General features: G+C 49.7%; 1 protein-coding gene across 1 annotated transcript in view; it reads right to left on the bottom strand.

Annotated features, from left to right (window-relative positions):
- The window catches only part of LOC134932166 (zinc finger protein 501-like), an 81,637-nt gene extending 66,561 nt beyond the window's left edge, over window positions 1–15,076 (bottom strand). Inside the window, exon 1 of the mRNA XM_063926328.1 lies at window positions 14,603–15,076. The gene's annotated coding sequence lies outside the window, so the exon portion shown is untranslated. The remainder of the gene's footprint in view (window positions 1–14,602) is intronic.
- Between the last annotated feature and the right edge of the window lie 220 nt (window positions 15,077–15,296).

The following is a 15,296-nucleotide window of genomic DNA, read 5'->3' as shown; positions in this document are numbered from 1 at the left end:
GACTGAGGAGTCTTCATGCCGCCGATTCTGGACCTTCTTCTTGTTTCAGCATCTGCAAGGGGGCCGGCGGCGAGGCTCCGGTGACCATCCAGGCTGTACCTGTGATCGTCCCTCTGGAGCTAATGTCCAGTAGCCAAAGAAGCCAATCCATCCTGCACGCAGGTGAGTTCACTTCTTCTCCCCTAAGTCCCTCGTTGCAGTGATCCTGTTGCCAGCAGGACTCACTGTAAAATAAAAAACCTAAGCTAAACTTTTCTAAGCAGCTCTTTAGGAGAGCCACCTAGATTGCACCCTTCTCGGCCGGGCACAAAAATCTAACTGAGGCTTGGAGGAGGGTCATAGGGGGAGGAGCCAGTGCACACCACCTGATCCTAAAGCTTTACTTTTTGTGCCCTGTCTCCTGCGGAGCCGCTATTCCCCATGGTCCTTTCAGGAACCCCAGCATCCACTAGGACGATAGAGAAATATATATAATATAGCCAAAAAATGCCCCCCCTCTCTGTTTTTTACCCTGTTTCTGTAGTGCAGTGCAGGGGAGAGCCTGGGAGCCTTCCTAGCAGCGGAGCTGTGTAGGAAAATGGCGCTGTGTGCTGAGGAGATAGGCCCCGCCCCCTATTCCGGCGGGCTCTTCTCCCGGTTTTTCTGAGACCTGGCAGGGGTGAAATACATCCATATAGCCTCATGGACTATATGTGATGTATTCTTTTTAGCCAGAAAGGTATTAACATTGCTGCCCAGGGCGCCCCCCCCCAAGCGCCCTGCACCCTCAGTGACCGCCGGTGTGAAGTGTGCCTGAGCGCAATGGCGCACAGCTGCAGTGCTGTGCGCTACCTCATGAAGACTGAAAAGCCTTCAGCCGCCGGTTTCTGGACCTCTTCTTACTTCGGCATCTGCAAGGGGGTCGGCGGCGCGGCTCCGGTGACCCATCCAGGCTGTACCTGTGATCGTCCCTCTGGAGCTAGTGTCCAGTAGGCTAAGAAGCAAATCCATCCTGCACGCAGGTGAGTTCACTTCTTCTCCCCTAGGTCCCTCGTTGCAGTGAGCCTGTTGCCAGCAGGACTCACTGAAAATAATAAAACTATCAAAACTTTTACTCTAAGCAGCTCTTTATGAGAGCCACCTAGATTGCACCCTGCTCGGACGGGCACAAAAACCTAACTGAGGCTTGGAGGAGGGTCATAGGGGGAGGAGCCAGTACACACCACCTAGTGGTCAAACTTTTAAATTTTGTGCCCTGTCTCCTGCGGAGCCGCTATTCCCCATGGTCCTGACGGAGTCCCCAGCATCCACTAGGACGTCAGAGAAATTAACCCTAGTATGAATGTGTGCGCGTGTACATGTGGTAGGGAATATAGATTGTAACCTCCACTGGGGCAGGGACCGATGTGAATGGGCGAATATTTTCTGTAAAGCTGTAATATCTGTGCGCTATATAAATAACTGGTAATAACTAATAAATACCATCTGGGACACACTGCGCACACATCCTGATGGTAAACGTCGGACACAGATCAGAACTGCAATGAGATTCACGCTGTTCTGTTAGGTGATCCTGGGTTCTGCACCTGGTGGATGTATCAATAGACAGTACTTTGCAGCATCTGCATCATTTTGCAGTAGTGGGTGTATCTGAAGTCACATCTGCTACTGCTCATCGTCCACCTCTGAGTCAGGCAGAAAATGAGCAGTATACTGTAGCAAAACAAGGCAAAAGCATGTCATACAGAGGCATTATTAAAAAAATATATTTCTCTAACGTCCTAGTGGATGCTGGGGACTCCGTCAGGACCATGGGGAATAGCGGGCTCCGCAGGAGACAGGGCACATCTAAAAAAGCTTTTAGGTCACATGGTGTGTACTGGCTCCTCCCCCTATGACCCTCCTCCAAGCCTCAGTTAGGTTTTTGTGCCCGTCCGAGAAGGGTGCAATCTAGGTGGCTCTCTTAAAGAGCTGTTTAGAAAAGTTTTTTTTTAGGTTTCATTCAGTGATTCCTGCTAGCATGAGACGACCGGCAAACAAATTAGTACCTGTCCAGGCGTCTCAGACACCGTCAGGGGCTTGTAAAAACGCCCATTTACCTCACGGACACTGACTCCAGTGTCGACGGTGAAGAAACAAACGTATTTTCCTTTAGGGCCACACGTTACATGTTAAGGGCATGAGGAAGGTGTTACATATTTCTGATACTACAAGTACCACAAATAAGGGTATTTTGTAGGGTGTGAATAAACTACTTGTAGTTTTGCCTGAATCAGATAAATTAAATGAAGTGTGTGATGATACGTGGGGTTCCTCCGATAAAAAGTTATGGGCGGTATACCCTTTCCCGCCAGAAGTAAGGGCGAGTTGGGAAACACACCTTAGGGTGGATAAGGCGCTCACACGCTTATAAAACAAGTGGCGTTACCGTCTCCAGATACGGCCGCCCTCAAGGAGCCAGCTGATAGGAAGCTGAAAAATAGCCTAAGAAGTATATACACACATACTGGTGTTATACTACGACCAGCAATCGCCTCAGACTGGATGTGCAGCGCTGAGGGGGCTTGGTCGGATTTCCTGACTGAAAATTTTGATACCCTTGACAGGGACAAGATTTTATTGTCTATAGAGCATTTTAAGGATGCATTTCTATATATGCGTGATGCGCAGAGGGATATTTGCATTCTGGCATCAAGAGTAAATGTGATGTCCATATCTGCCAGACGAAGACACGACAGTGGTCAGGTGAGGCAGATTCCAGACGGCACATGGAAGTATTGCCGTATAAAGGGGCGGTCCATCGGACCTGGTGGCCATGGCAACAGCTGAAAAATCCACCTTTTGTTCCCCGAGTCACATCTCAGCAGAAAAGGACACAGTCTTTTCAGTCTCAGTCCTTTCGTCCCCATACGGGCAGGCGGGCAAAGGCCAGTCATATCTGCCCAGGGGTAGAGGAACGGGAAGAAGACTGCAGCAAGCAGCCCATTCCCAGGAACAGAAGCCATTCACAGCTTCTGCCAAGTCCGCAGCATGACGCTGGGGCAGTACAAGCGGACTCAGGTGCGGTAGGGGGTCATCTCAAGATTTTCAGCACGCAGTGGGCTCACTCGCAAGGGGACTCCTGGATCCTACATGTAGTATCCCAGGTGTACATTGGAAATTCGAGACGTCTCCTCCTCACAAGTTCCGGAAGTCTGTTTTACCAACGTCTACCTCCGACAGGGAGGCAGTATTGGAAACAATTCACAAGCTGTATTCCCAGCAGGTGATAATCAAAGTACCCATCCTACAACAAGGGAGGGGGTATTATTCCACACTATATTGTGGTACTGAAGCCAAACGGCTCGGTGAGATCTGAAATATTTGAACACTTACATACAAGCGTTCAAATCAAGATGGAGTCACTCAGAGCAGTGATAGCGAACCAGGAAGAAGGGGACGAGATGGTGTCACTGGATATCAGGGACATTTACCTACATGTCCAAATTTGCCCTTCTCACCAAGGGTACTTCAGGTTCGTGGTACAGAACTGTCACTATCAGTTCAGACGCTGCCGTTTGGATTGTCCACGGCGCCCCGGGTCTTTACCAAGGTAATGGCCGAAATGATGATTCTTCTTAAAAGAAACTTGGACGCTTTCCTGATAAGGGCAAGGTCCAGAGAACAGTTGGAGGTCGGAGTAGCACTATCTTTAATAGTTCTACGACAGCACGAGTGGATTCTAAATATTCCAAAATCGTAGCTTTTCCGAGGACACGTCTACTGTTCCTAGGGATGATTCTGGACACAGTCCAGAAAAAGGTGTTTCTCCCAGAGGAGAAAGCCAGGGAGTTATCCGAGCTAATCGGGATCCTCCTAAAACCAGGAAAAGTGTCAGTGCATCATTGCACAAGAGTCCTGGTAAAAATGGTGGCTTATTACGAAGCAATTCCATTCGGCAGATTTCACGCAAGAACTCTTCAGTGGGATCTGCTGGACAAATGGTCCGGATCGCATCTTCAGATGCATCAGCGGATAACCCTATATCCAAGGACAAGGGTGTCTCTCCTGTGGTGATTACAGAGTGCTCATCTTCTAGAGGGCCACAGATTCAGCATTCAGGAGTGGATGCTGGTGACCACGGAGGCCAGCCTGAGAGGCTGGGGAGCAGTCACACAGGGAAAAAATTTCCAGGAAAGTGTGATCAAGTCTGGAGAATTCTCTCCACATAGATGGAGCTAAGAGCAAAATTATAAGGCTCTAAACTTAGCAAGACCTCTGCTTCAAGGTCAGCCGGTATTGATCCAGTGGGATAACATCACGGCAGTCGCCCACGTAAACAGAAAGGGCGACACAAGAAGCTGGAGGGCAGTGAAAAAAACTGCAAGGATTTTTCGCTAGGCGGAAAATCATGTGATAGCACTGTCAGCAGTGTTCTCTCCGGGAGTGGACGACTGGGAAGCAGACTTCCTCAGCAGGCATGACCTCCACCTGGGAGAGTGGGAACTTCATAGGGAAGTTTTTCCGCATGATTGTGAGCCATTGGCAAAGACCAAAGGTGGAAATGATGGCGTCCCGCCCGAACAAAAAACGGGACAGGTATTGCGCCAGGTCATGAGACCTTCAGGCGATAGCTGTGGATGTCCTAGTAACACCGTGGGTGTAACAGTCGGTGTATGTGTTCCCTCCTCTGCTTCTCATAACCAAGGTATTGAGAATTATAAGACATAGAGGAGTATGAACTATACTCGTGACTCCGGATTGGCCAAGAGGGACTTGGTACCCGGAACTTCAAGAGATGCTCACAGAGGACTAAGGGCCTGGGGAGCTAAGAAGGGACTTGCTTCAGCAGGTACCATGTCTATTCCAAGACTTACCGCGGCTGCGTTTGACGGCATGGCGGTTGAATGCCGGATCCTGAAGGAAAAAGGCATTCCATAAGAGGTCATACCTACCCTGGTCAAAGCCAGGAAGGAGGTGACCGCACAACGTCATCAACACATGTGGTGAAAATATGTTGCGTGGGTGAGGCCAGGAAGGCCCCACGAAGAAAATTCAACTAGGTCGAATTCTACACTTCCTGAAAACAGGAGTGTTTTGAGCCTAAAATTGGGGTTCTTTAAGGTTTTAAGTTTCGGCCCTGTAGAATTTCTTCCGAAAAGAATTGACTTCAGTTCCTGAAGTCCAGATTGTCAAGGGAGTATTGCATATACACCCCTTTTTGTGCCTCTAGTGGCACCGTGGGATCTCAACATAGTGTTGGGATTCCTTAAAATCATATTGGTTTGAACCGCTCAAATCTGTGGATTTGAAATATATCACATGGAAAGTGAACATGCTGTTGACCAATATCTCACATGGACAGTGACCATGCTGTTGGTCCTGGCCTCGGCCAGGCGATTGTCAGAATGGGCGGCTTTGTCTTACAAAAGCCCATATTTAAATTTCCATTCGGACAGGGCAGAACTGGGACTCGTCTCCAGTTTTCTTCCTAAGGGGGTGTCAGGTTTTTCACCTGAAACAACCTATTATGGTGCCTGCGGCTTCTAGGGACTTGGAGGACTCCAGGTTAATAGACGTTGTCAGGACCCTAAAAATATATATATATATATATATATATATATATATATATATATATATATATATATATATATATAGTTTAGGACGGCTGGAGTCAGAAAGTCTGACTTGCTGTTTATATTGTATGCACCCAACAAGATGGGTGCTCCTGCGTCTAAACAGACGATTGCACGTTGGATCTGTAGCACAATCCAACTTGCACATTCTGTGGCAGGCGTGCCACAGCCTAAATCTGTAAAGGCCCACTCCACTAGGAAAGTGGGCGCATCTTGGGCGGCTGCCCGAGGGGTCTCGGCATTACAACTTTGCCGAGCAGCTACGTGGTCAGGGGAGAACACGTTTGTAAAATTTTACAAATTTGATACTCTGGCTAAGGAGGACCTGGAGTTCTCTCCTTCGGTGCTGCAGAGTCATCCGCACTCTCCCGCCCGTTTGGGAGCTTTGGTATAATCCCCATGGTCCTGACGGAGTCCCCAGCATCCACTAGGACGTTAGAGAAAATAAGAATTTACTTACCGATAATTCTATTTCTCGTAGTCCGTAGTGGATGCTGGGCGCCCATCCCAAGTGCGGATTGTCTGCAATGCTTGTACATAGTTATTGTTACAAAAATCGGGTTATTCTTGTTGTGAGCCATCTTTTCAGAGACTACTTCGTTTTGTTATCATACTGTTAACTGGGTTCAGATCACAAGTGGTACGGTGTGATTGGTGTGGCTGGTATGAGTCTTACCCGGGATTCAAGATCCTTCCTTATTGTGTACGCTCGTCCGGGCACAGTACCTAACTGAGGCTTGGAGGAGGGTCATAGGGGGAGGAGCCAGTACACACCATGTGACCTAAAAGCTTTTTTAGATGTGCCCTGTCTCCTGCGGAGCCCGCTATTCCCCATGGTCCTGACGGAGTCCCCAGCATCCACTACGGACTACGAGAAATAGAATTATCGGTAAGTAAATTCTTATTATTTCAATGGTAGAACCCAAACAAAATGATTGAAACAGTAATAATAATAATAATAATAATAATAATAATGTGTTCACTCTTCTGTCCGAGTTTCTCGCACCTGTGAGTCAGTGCAGCAACAGCCGCAGCTTACGGCATACCATACTTGCAGAAAAGTGCTCGCTATCTCATGGGGCTTCAAGCAATTTTAAGTGAATTTGGGCTTTCGAGGTGTGCGACATTGGGTGCTGTTGCCAGTGTTGAACCGCCACAGCAACTCACACCCTTCATACATAATTGGATTGACCACACGATTTTTTGAGGCAGGGTGCTGCCCACTGAGGAGGGGCACAATTTAAAATTAGAAGAGCAAACTTTTGGACACAATGCTACAGCTGAAATAGTGATGGCAATGCACTAAATGTGTATATTGGCCCAGTGCATGTTACGTGAACTCTTTGGCATTTAATTCTTGCTTCCGGAAAGCAAAACTTATTCTTATACCTATCTGGTAGTGTTTACACTTTATAATGGGCCACACAATGGTGTTCCCAAATTCATAATAAGCTTGATAACAGTGCCCCCAAATTCCACAGGAAAGAATATGATTCGGCAGATAACATGAATAAAATAAGAATTTACTTACCGATAATTCTATTTCTCGTAGTCCGTAGTGGATGCTGGGAACTCCGTAAGGACCATGGGGAATAGCGGCTCCGCAGGAGACTGGGCACAAAAGTAAAAGCTTTAGGACTACCTGGTGTGCACTGGCTCCTCCCCCTATGACCCTCCTCCAAGCCTCAGTTAGGATACTGTGCCCGGACGAGCGTACACAATAAGGAAGGATTTTGAATCCCGGGTAAGACTCATACCAGCCACACCAATCACACCGTACAACCTGTGATCTGAACCCAGTTAACAGCATGATAACAGAGGAGCCTCTGAAAAGATGGCTCACAACAATAATAACCCGATTTTTGTAACAATAACTATGTACAAGTATTGCAGACAATCCGCACTTGGGATGGGCGCCCAGCATCCACTACGGACTACGAGAAATAGAATTATCGGTAAGTAAATTCTTATTTTCTCTGACGTCCTAGTGGATGCTGGGAACTCCGTAAGGACCATGGGGATTATACCAAAGCTCCAAAACGGGCGGGAGAGTGCGGATGACTCTGCAGCACCGAATGAGAGAACTCCAGGTCCTCCTCAGCCAGGGTATCAAATTTGTAGAATTTAGCAAACGTGTTTGCCCCTGACCAAGTAGCTGCTCGGCAAAGTTGTAAAGCCGAGACCCCTCGGGCAGCCGCCCAAGATGAGCCCACTTTCCTTGTGGAATGGGCTTTTACAGATTTTGGCTGTGGCAGGCCTGCCACAGAATGTGCAAGCTGAATTGTACTACAAATCCAACGAGCAATAGTCTGCTTAGAAGCAGGAGCACCCAGCTTGTTGGGTGCATACAGGATAAACAGCGAGTCAGATTTTCTGACTCCAGCCGTCCTGGAAACATATATTTTCAGGGCCCTGACTACGTCCAGCAACTTGGAGTCCTCCAAGTCCCTAGTAGCCGCAGGTACCACAATAGGCTGGTTCAAGTGAACGCTGAAACCACCTTAGGGAGAAATTGAGGACGAGTCCTCAATTCTGCCCTGTCCGTATGAAAAATTAGGTAAGGGCTTTTATAGGATAAAGCCGCCAATTCTGAGACACGCCTGGCTGAAGCCAGGGCTAACAGCATTACCACTTTCCATGTGAGATATTTTAAGTCCACAGTGGTGAGTGGTTCAAACCAATGTGATTTTAGGAACCCCAAAACTACATTGAGATCCCAAGGTGCCACTGGAGGCACAAAAGGAGGCTGTATATGCAGTACCCCCTTGACAAACGTCTGAACTTCAGGAACTGAAGCCAGTTCTTTCTGGAAGAAAATCGACAGGGCCGAAATTTGAACCTTAATGGACCCTAATTTTAGGCCCATAGACAGTCCTGTTTGCAGGAAATGCAGGAAACGACCCAGTTGAAATTCCTCTGTAGGGGCCTTCCTGGCCTCACACCACGCAACATATTTACGCCAAATACGGTGATAATGTTGCACGGTTACATCCTTCCTGGCTTTGATCAGGGTAGGGATGACTTCATCCGGAATGCCTTTTTCCTTCAGGATCCGGCGTTCAACCGCCATGCCGTCAAACGCAGCCGCGGTAAGTCTTGGAACAGACAGGGTCCCTGCTGGAGCAGGTCCTTTCTTAGAGGTAGAGGCCACGGGTCCTCCGTGAGCATCTCTTGAAGTTCCGGGTACCAAGTCCTTCTTGGCCAATCCGGAGCCACGAGTATAGTCCTTACTCCTCTCCTTCTTATGATTCTCAGTACCTTGGGTATGAGAGGCAGAGGAGGGAACACATACACTGACTGGTACACCCACGGTGTTACCAGAGCGTCCACAGCTATTGCCTGAGGGTCCCTTGACCTGGCGCAATATCTGTCTAGTTTTTTGTTGAGGCGGGACGCCATCATGTCCACCTTTGGTTTTTCCCAACGGTTCACAATCATGTGGAAGACTTCTGGGTGAAGTCCCCACTCCCCCGGGTGGAGGTCGTGTCTGCTGAAGAAGTCTGCTTCCCAGTTGTCCACTCCCGGAATGAACACTGCTGACAGTGCTATCACATGATTTTCCGCCCAGCGAAGAATCCTTGCAACTTCTGCCATTGCCCTCCTGCTTCTTGTGCCGCCCTGTCTGTTTACGTGGGCGACTGCCGTGATGTTGTCCGACTGGATCAACACCGGCTGACCCTGAAGCAGAGGCCTTGCTTGACTTAGGGCATTGTAAATGGCCCTTAGTTCCAGGATATTTATGTGAAATGACGTTTCCATGCTTGACCACAAGCCCTGGAAATTTCTTCCCTGTGTGACTGCTCCCCAGCCTCTCAGGCTGGCATCCGTGGTCACCAGGACCCAGTCCTGAATGCCGAATCTGCGGCCCTCTAGAAGATGAGCACTGCAACCACCACAGGAGAGACACCCTTGTCCTTGGAGACAGGGTTATCCGCTGATGCATCTGAAGATGCGATCCGGACCATTTGTCCAGCAGATCCCACTGAAAAGTTCTTGCGTGGAATCTGCCGAATGGAATCGCTTCGTAAGAAGCCATCATTTTTCCCAGGACCCTTGTGCATTGATGGCACTTGTACATTGATGACACTTGGCCTGGTTTTAGGAGGTTCCTGACTAGCTCGGATAACTCCCTGGCTTTCTCCTCCGGGAGAAACACCTTTTTCTGGACTGTGTCCAGAATCATCCCTAGGAACAGCAGACGTGTCGTCGGAATCAGCTGCGATTTTGGAATATTTAGAATCCACCCGTGCTGTCGTAGTACTACTTGAGATAGTGCTACTCCGACCTCTAACTGTTCCCTGGACCTTGCCCTTATCAGGAGATCGTCCAAGTAAGGGATAATTAAGACGCCTTTTCTTCGAAGAAGAATCATCATTTCGGCCATTACCTTGGTAAAGACCCCGGGTGCCGTGGACAATCCAAACGGCAGCGTCTGAAACTGATAGTGACAGTTCTGTACCACAAACCTGAGGTACCCTTGGTGAGAAGGGCAAATTGGGACATGGAGGTAAGCATCCTTGATGTCCAGAGACACCATATAGTCCCCTTCTTCCAGGTTCGCTATCACTGCTCTGAGTGACTCCATCTTGAATTTGAACCTTTGTATGTAAGTGTTCAATGATTTCAGATTTAAAATAGGTCTCACCGAGCCGTCCGGCTTCGGTACCACAAACAGCGTGGAATAATACCCCTTTCCCTGTTGTAGGAGGGGTACCTTGATTATCACCTGCTGGGAATACAGCTTGTGAATGGCTTCCAATACCGCCTCCCTGTCGGAGGGAGACGTTGGTAAAGCAGACTTCAGGAACCGGCGAGGGGGAGACGTCTCGAATTCCAATTTGTACCCCTGAGATACTACCTGCAGGATCCAGGGGTCCACTTGCGAGTGAGCCCACTGCGCGCTGAAATTCTTGAGACGACCCCCCACCGTACCTGAGTCCGCTTGTAAGGCCCCAGCGTCATGCTGAGGACTTGGCAGAAGCGGGGGAGGGCTTCTGTTCCTGGGAAGAGGCTGCCTGCTGCAGTCTTTTTCCCCTTCCTCTGCCCCGGGGCAGATATGAGTGGCCTTTTGCCCGCTTGCCCTTATGGGGACGAAAGGACTGAGCCTGAAAAGACGGTGTCTTTTTCTGCTGAGAGGTGACCTGGGGTAAAAAGGTGGATTTCCCAGCCGTTGCCGTGGCCACCAGGTCCGATAGACCGACCCCAAATAACTCCTCCCCTTTATACGGCAATACTTCCATATGCCGTTTGGAATCCGCATCACCTGACCACTGTCGCGTCCATAACCCTCTTCTGGCAGAAATGGACAGCGCACTTACTCTTGATGCCAGAGTGCAAATATCCCTCTGTGCATCTCGCATATATAGAAATGCACCCTTTAAATGCTCTATAGTCAATAATATACTGTCCCTGTCCAGGGTATCAATATTTTCAGTCAGGGAATCCGACCAAGCCACCCCAGCACTGCACATCCAGGCTGAGGCGATTGCTGGTCTCAGTATAACACCAGTATGTGTGTATATACTTTTTAGGATATTTTCCAGCTTCCTATCAGCTGGCTCCTTGAGGGCGGCCGTATCCGGAGACGGTAACGCCACTTGTTTTGATAAGCGTGTGAGCGCCTTATCTACCCTAGGGGGTGTTTCCCAACGCGCCCTAACCTCTGGCGGGAAAGGGTATAATGCCAATAATTTTTTAGAAATTAGCAGTTTTTTATCGGGGGAAACCCACGCTTCATCACACACCTCATTTAATTCATCTGATTCAAGAAAAACTACGGGTAGTTTTTTTCACACCCCACATAATACCCTTTTTTGTGGTACTTGTAGTATCAGAAATGTTCAAAACCTCCTTCATTGCCGTGATCATGTAACGTGTGGCCCTACTGGAAAACACGGTTGTTTCCTCACCGTCGACACTGGAGTCAGTGTCCGTGTCTGGGTCTGTGTCGACCATCTGAGGTAACGGGCGCTTTAGAGCCCCTGACGGTGTTTGAGACGCCTGGACAGGTATTAACTGTTTTTCCGGCTGTCTCATGTCGTCAACAGTCTTTTGTAAAGTGCTGACGCTATCACGTAATTCCTTCCATAAGACCATCCAGTCAGGTGTCGACTCCCTAGGGGGTGACATCACTATTACAGGCAATTGCTCCGCCTCCATACCATTTTCCTCCTCATACATGTCGACACAACGTACCGACACACAGCACACACACAGGGAATGCTCTGATAGAGGACAGGACCCCACTAGCCCTTTGGGGAGACAGAGGGAGAGTTTGCCAGCACACACCAGAGCGCTATATATATACAGGGATAACCTTATATAAGTGTTTTTCCCTTATATAGCTGCTGTATTTATTAATCTGCCAAATTAGTGCCCCCCCTCTCTTGTTTTACCCTGTTTCTGTAGTGCAGGACTGCAGGGGAGAGTCAATGAGACGTCCTTCCAGCGGAGCTGTGAGGGAAAATGGCGCTTGTGTGCTGAGGAGATAGGCTCCGCCCCCTTCTCGGCGGCCTTTCACCCGCTTTTTTAAGGAAAAACTGGCAGGGGTTAAATGCATCCATATAGCCCAGGAGCTATATGGGATGTATTTTTAGCCATCTAAGGTGTTTTTATTGCGTCTCAGGGCGCCCCCCCCCCCAGCGCCCTGCACCCTCAGTGACCGGAGTGTGAAGTGTGCTGAGAGCAATGGCGCACAGCTGCGGTGCTGTGCGCTACCTTATTGAAGACAGGACGTCTTCTGCCGCCGATTTCCCGGACCTCTTCTGTCTTCTGGCTCTGTAAGGGGGCCGGCGGCGCGGCTCTGGGACTCATCCATGGCTGGGCCTGTGATCGTCCCTCTGGAGCGAATGTCCAGTAGCCTAAGAAGCCCAATCCACTCTGCACGCAGGTGAGTTCGCTTCTTTTCCCCTTAGTCCCTCGGTGCAGTGAGCCTGTTGCCAGCAGGACTCACTGAAAATAAAAAACCTAATTTAAACTTTTACTCTAAGCAGCTCAGGAGAGCCACCTAGTATGCACCCTTCTCGTTCGGGCACAAAAATCTAACTGAGGCTTGGAGGAGGGTCATAGGGGGAGGAGCCAGTGCACACCAGGTAGTCCTAAAGCTTTTACTTTTGTGCCCAGTCTCCTGCGGAGCCGCTATTCCCCATGGTCCTTACGGAGTTCCCAGCATCCACTAGGACGTCAGAGAAAATGACTATATATGTACAATTCAGACTAATGTAATCAGTGCCGTAACTAGGTGTGTGCCAGCGGTGCCTTGCACACAGCACAGGACCGGCCGGCAACACCCGCAGGGCTGCACTGTGATATTCGTTTACTGCGCTGCCCGTCCATGCCCGCTACAGCTCTGCCCGCTGTAAGGTATGTAGCTGTGCGCTCAGCTCCATCTCTGCTGGGCACACCACTACATACATTACCGCGGGCAGCGCTGCCCGCTTTCTCCGCCTCATCTCGAGTCCCAGCTCACTCTTCCACCTCCAGCTCTGCAATCCTCCCTCCTCTCCAAGCAGCTGGGCGACGCCATTGCAGACAGCGCTGTAGCATGATTGCGCTGGGCTGACTAAAAACGTAATTGCCGGCTAGCTGTCAGTGATTTGACAGCTGCCGGCAGGTATCTGGTATAAGAAGAAGATGATGCTGCTGTGGCAGCGGGTGTAGAGGGAGACGGGAAGAGGGGTGTGTGTGCAGATGGCAGCTGCTGGTGGACCCTCGTTGCTTTAAGAGGAGCATAGATTACTTTTGTCTGAGGAGCTAACAGTCTAAGGGGGTGGGGAGAGGGAGGGAGAGAGGAGGAGGAGATGGACTGTTGTACACAGAGGCAGTTACTATGGGCACACCATCCGCATCCACCTGCAATGTTCTGGATGACAGAAGACAGACATGCACTTACTGCGATGCTGTGCCTTGCCACCTCAACCATCAAGCGTACCCGTCTCCTGAACACAGGAGCGGGGACGTGTTGCTGCCTCCTGAACCGTCAAGCGCATCATTGGCACCTGGTTACTGGCAGCGGGGACGCCTTCTGACCTGTCAAGTGCGGTTCCTGAACACAGTGGCTGGGACGTTGAAATGGTGAGACAACCTACTACATGCACTCTCTCCAATATCTTCGCTTTTGAGAGATATGTGTAAAAGGGGTCTCTACCTGCTGTACTGTGTAAAAGGGGTCTCTACCTGCCGTACTGTGTAAAAGGGGTCTCTACCTGCCGTACTGTGTAAAAGGGGGCTCTACCTGTCGTATGTGTGTAAAAGGGGGACTCTGCCTGCTGTAATGTGTGATAGGGGCTCTACCTTCCGTAATGTGTAAAGGGGGTTCTACCTGTCGTATTTGTGTAAAACAGGGATTCTACCTGCTGTAATGTGTGACAGGCGCTCGACCTGTCGTAAAGTGTAAAAGGGGCTCTACCTTTCGTAATGGGTAAAACGGGGGCTCTACCTGACATAATTTGTAAAAGGGAGCCCTACATGCCGTAATGTGTAAAAGGGGGCTCTACCTGGCCTAATGTATGTTAGGGGCTCTACCTGACGTGTGACAGGGCTCTACCTGGCATAATGTGTAAAAGGCCTCTACCTGGTGTAATGTGTGTACTGTGCGGCGTAATTTGAATAATGGAGACGGAATTGGAATTATTGTGTGACAATACCCCTTCCACGTGAAGCCACACCCCTACGGCGCACACTGGCCCTATATTAAATATGGGGGGTGGGGGCGCTGATGCTGTTTCTTGCGCACAGCACTAAAATGTCTAGTGACGGCACTGAATGTAATTACTACTACATTGTGCTTTTCTACACTGTGCATGGAGCAGACATGCTGGTATAACTTTATGAAGACGCCAAAGGATCCCATCGCATCACTATAAAGCTCAGACGTTTAACTACACCCCAGGCACAGAATGCTGCCCTTGTCCCTATTAACACAATATATGCAGAAACACACATGCCCTTCTGCTGTACAGACACCACATACATATAAACAAAGAGCTGCTGTCACTGCGAACACTCACCTTCCAATATAGGAAAATCATCAGTATGTCATTACACGTTCTCGTCTGCGATGCAGTCAGTACTGATCACCCGCGGACAGCGCAGCTATGGGGGGGGGGCACACAATGTCCGCACTGCCGTGTACAGGCTGACAGTGACACTCACCCGCCTGCTGTGCCCGGACGGCGTATGACACACAGCGTACTAATCAGTGTACAACATACACAATCACTGTCAGAGCCGGGGGCATGACGGGTACAGTGGAGGACACACCCACTAATCGGCGCAGCCTGGGCCAGCTGTGTCACGTGGTGATCAGCAGAACCTATCAGAAGCGTTGCTCAAATAGAGGCCGCGCTCAAGTCGACGTCTTATCCTGGCGACGAGTGTTGTTCTAGCCAGCGAGTGTGTTGCTACACGAAGAGAAACTACTGCATCGTGTGACGGGACAGGCGGTACCTGCAGTCTCCCAGCTGCATGCGCGGCCCCGTGTGTTATTTTACGCGCGCAGGACAGGTTACAAGCCGCCCTGTCTGTGGTCCCTAAACGGTTATGGCTAAATCCATACGGTTGATGCTAGATTCAAGTGGCCTAAGGGACCTTGGTAGATCCTAGATCCAAGTGGCCTAAGGGACCTTTTCCGACAGGGGGAGGAGCCACGACACAAGGGGGAGGAGCTAGGCCAGCGGGATAGTTTTTCTACTATCCACGCCA

The sequence above is a fragment of the Pseudophryne corroboree genome, chromosome 6 (genome assembly GCF_028390025.1).
Source record: "Pseudophryne corroboree isolate aPseCor3 chromosome 6, aPseCor3.hap2, whole genome shotgun sequence".
Classification (NCBI taxonomy): Eukaryota; Metazoa; Chordata; class Amphibia; order Anura; family Myobatrachidae; genus Pseudophryne; species Pseudophryne corroboree.
The sequence above is the reverse complement of the archived record's forward strand: the minus strand, read 5'-3'. Positions and strand labels throughout refer to the sequence as shown.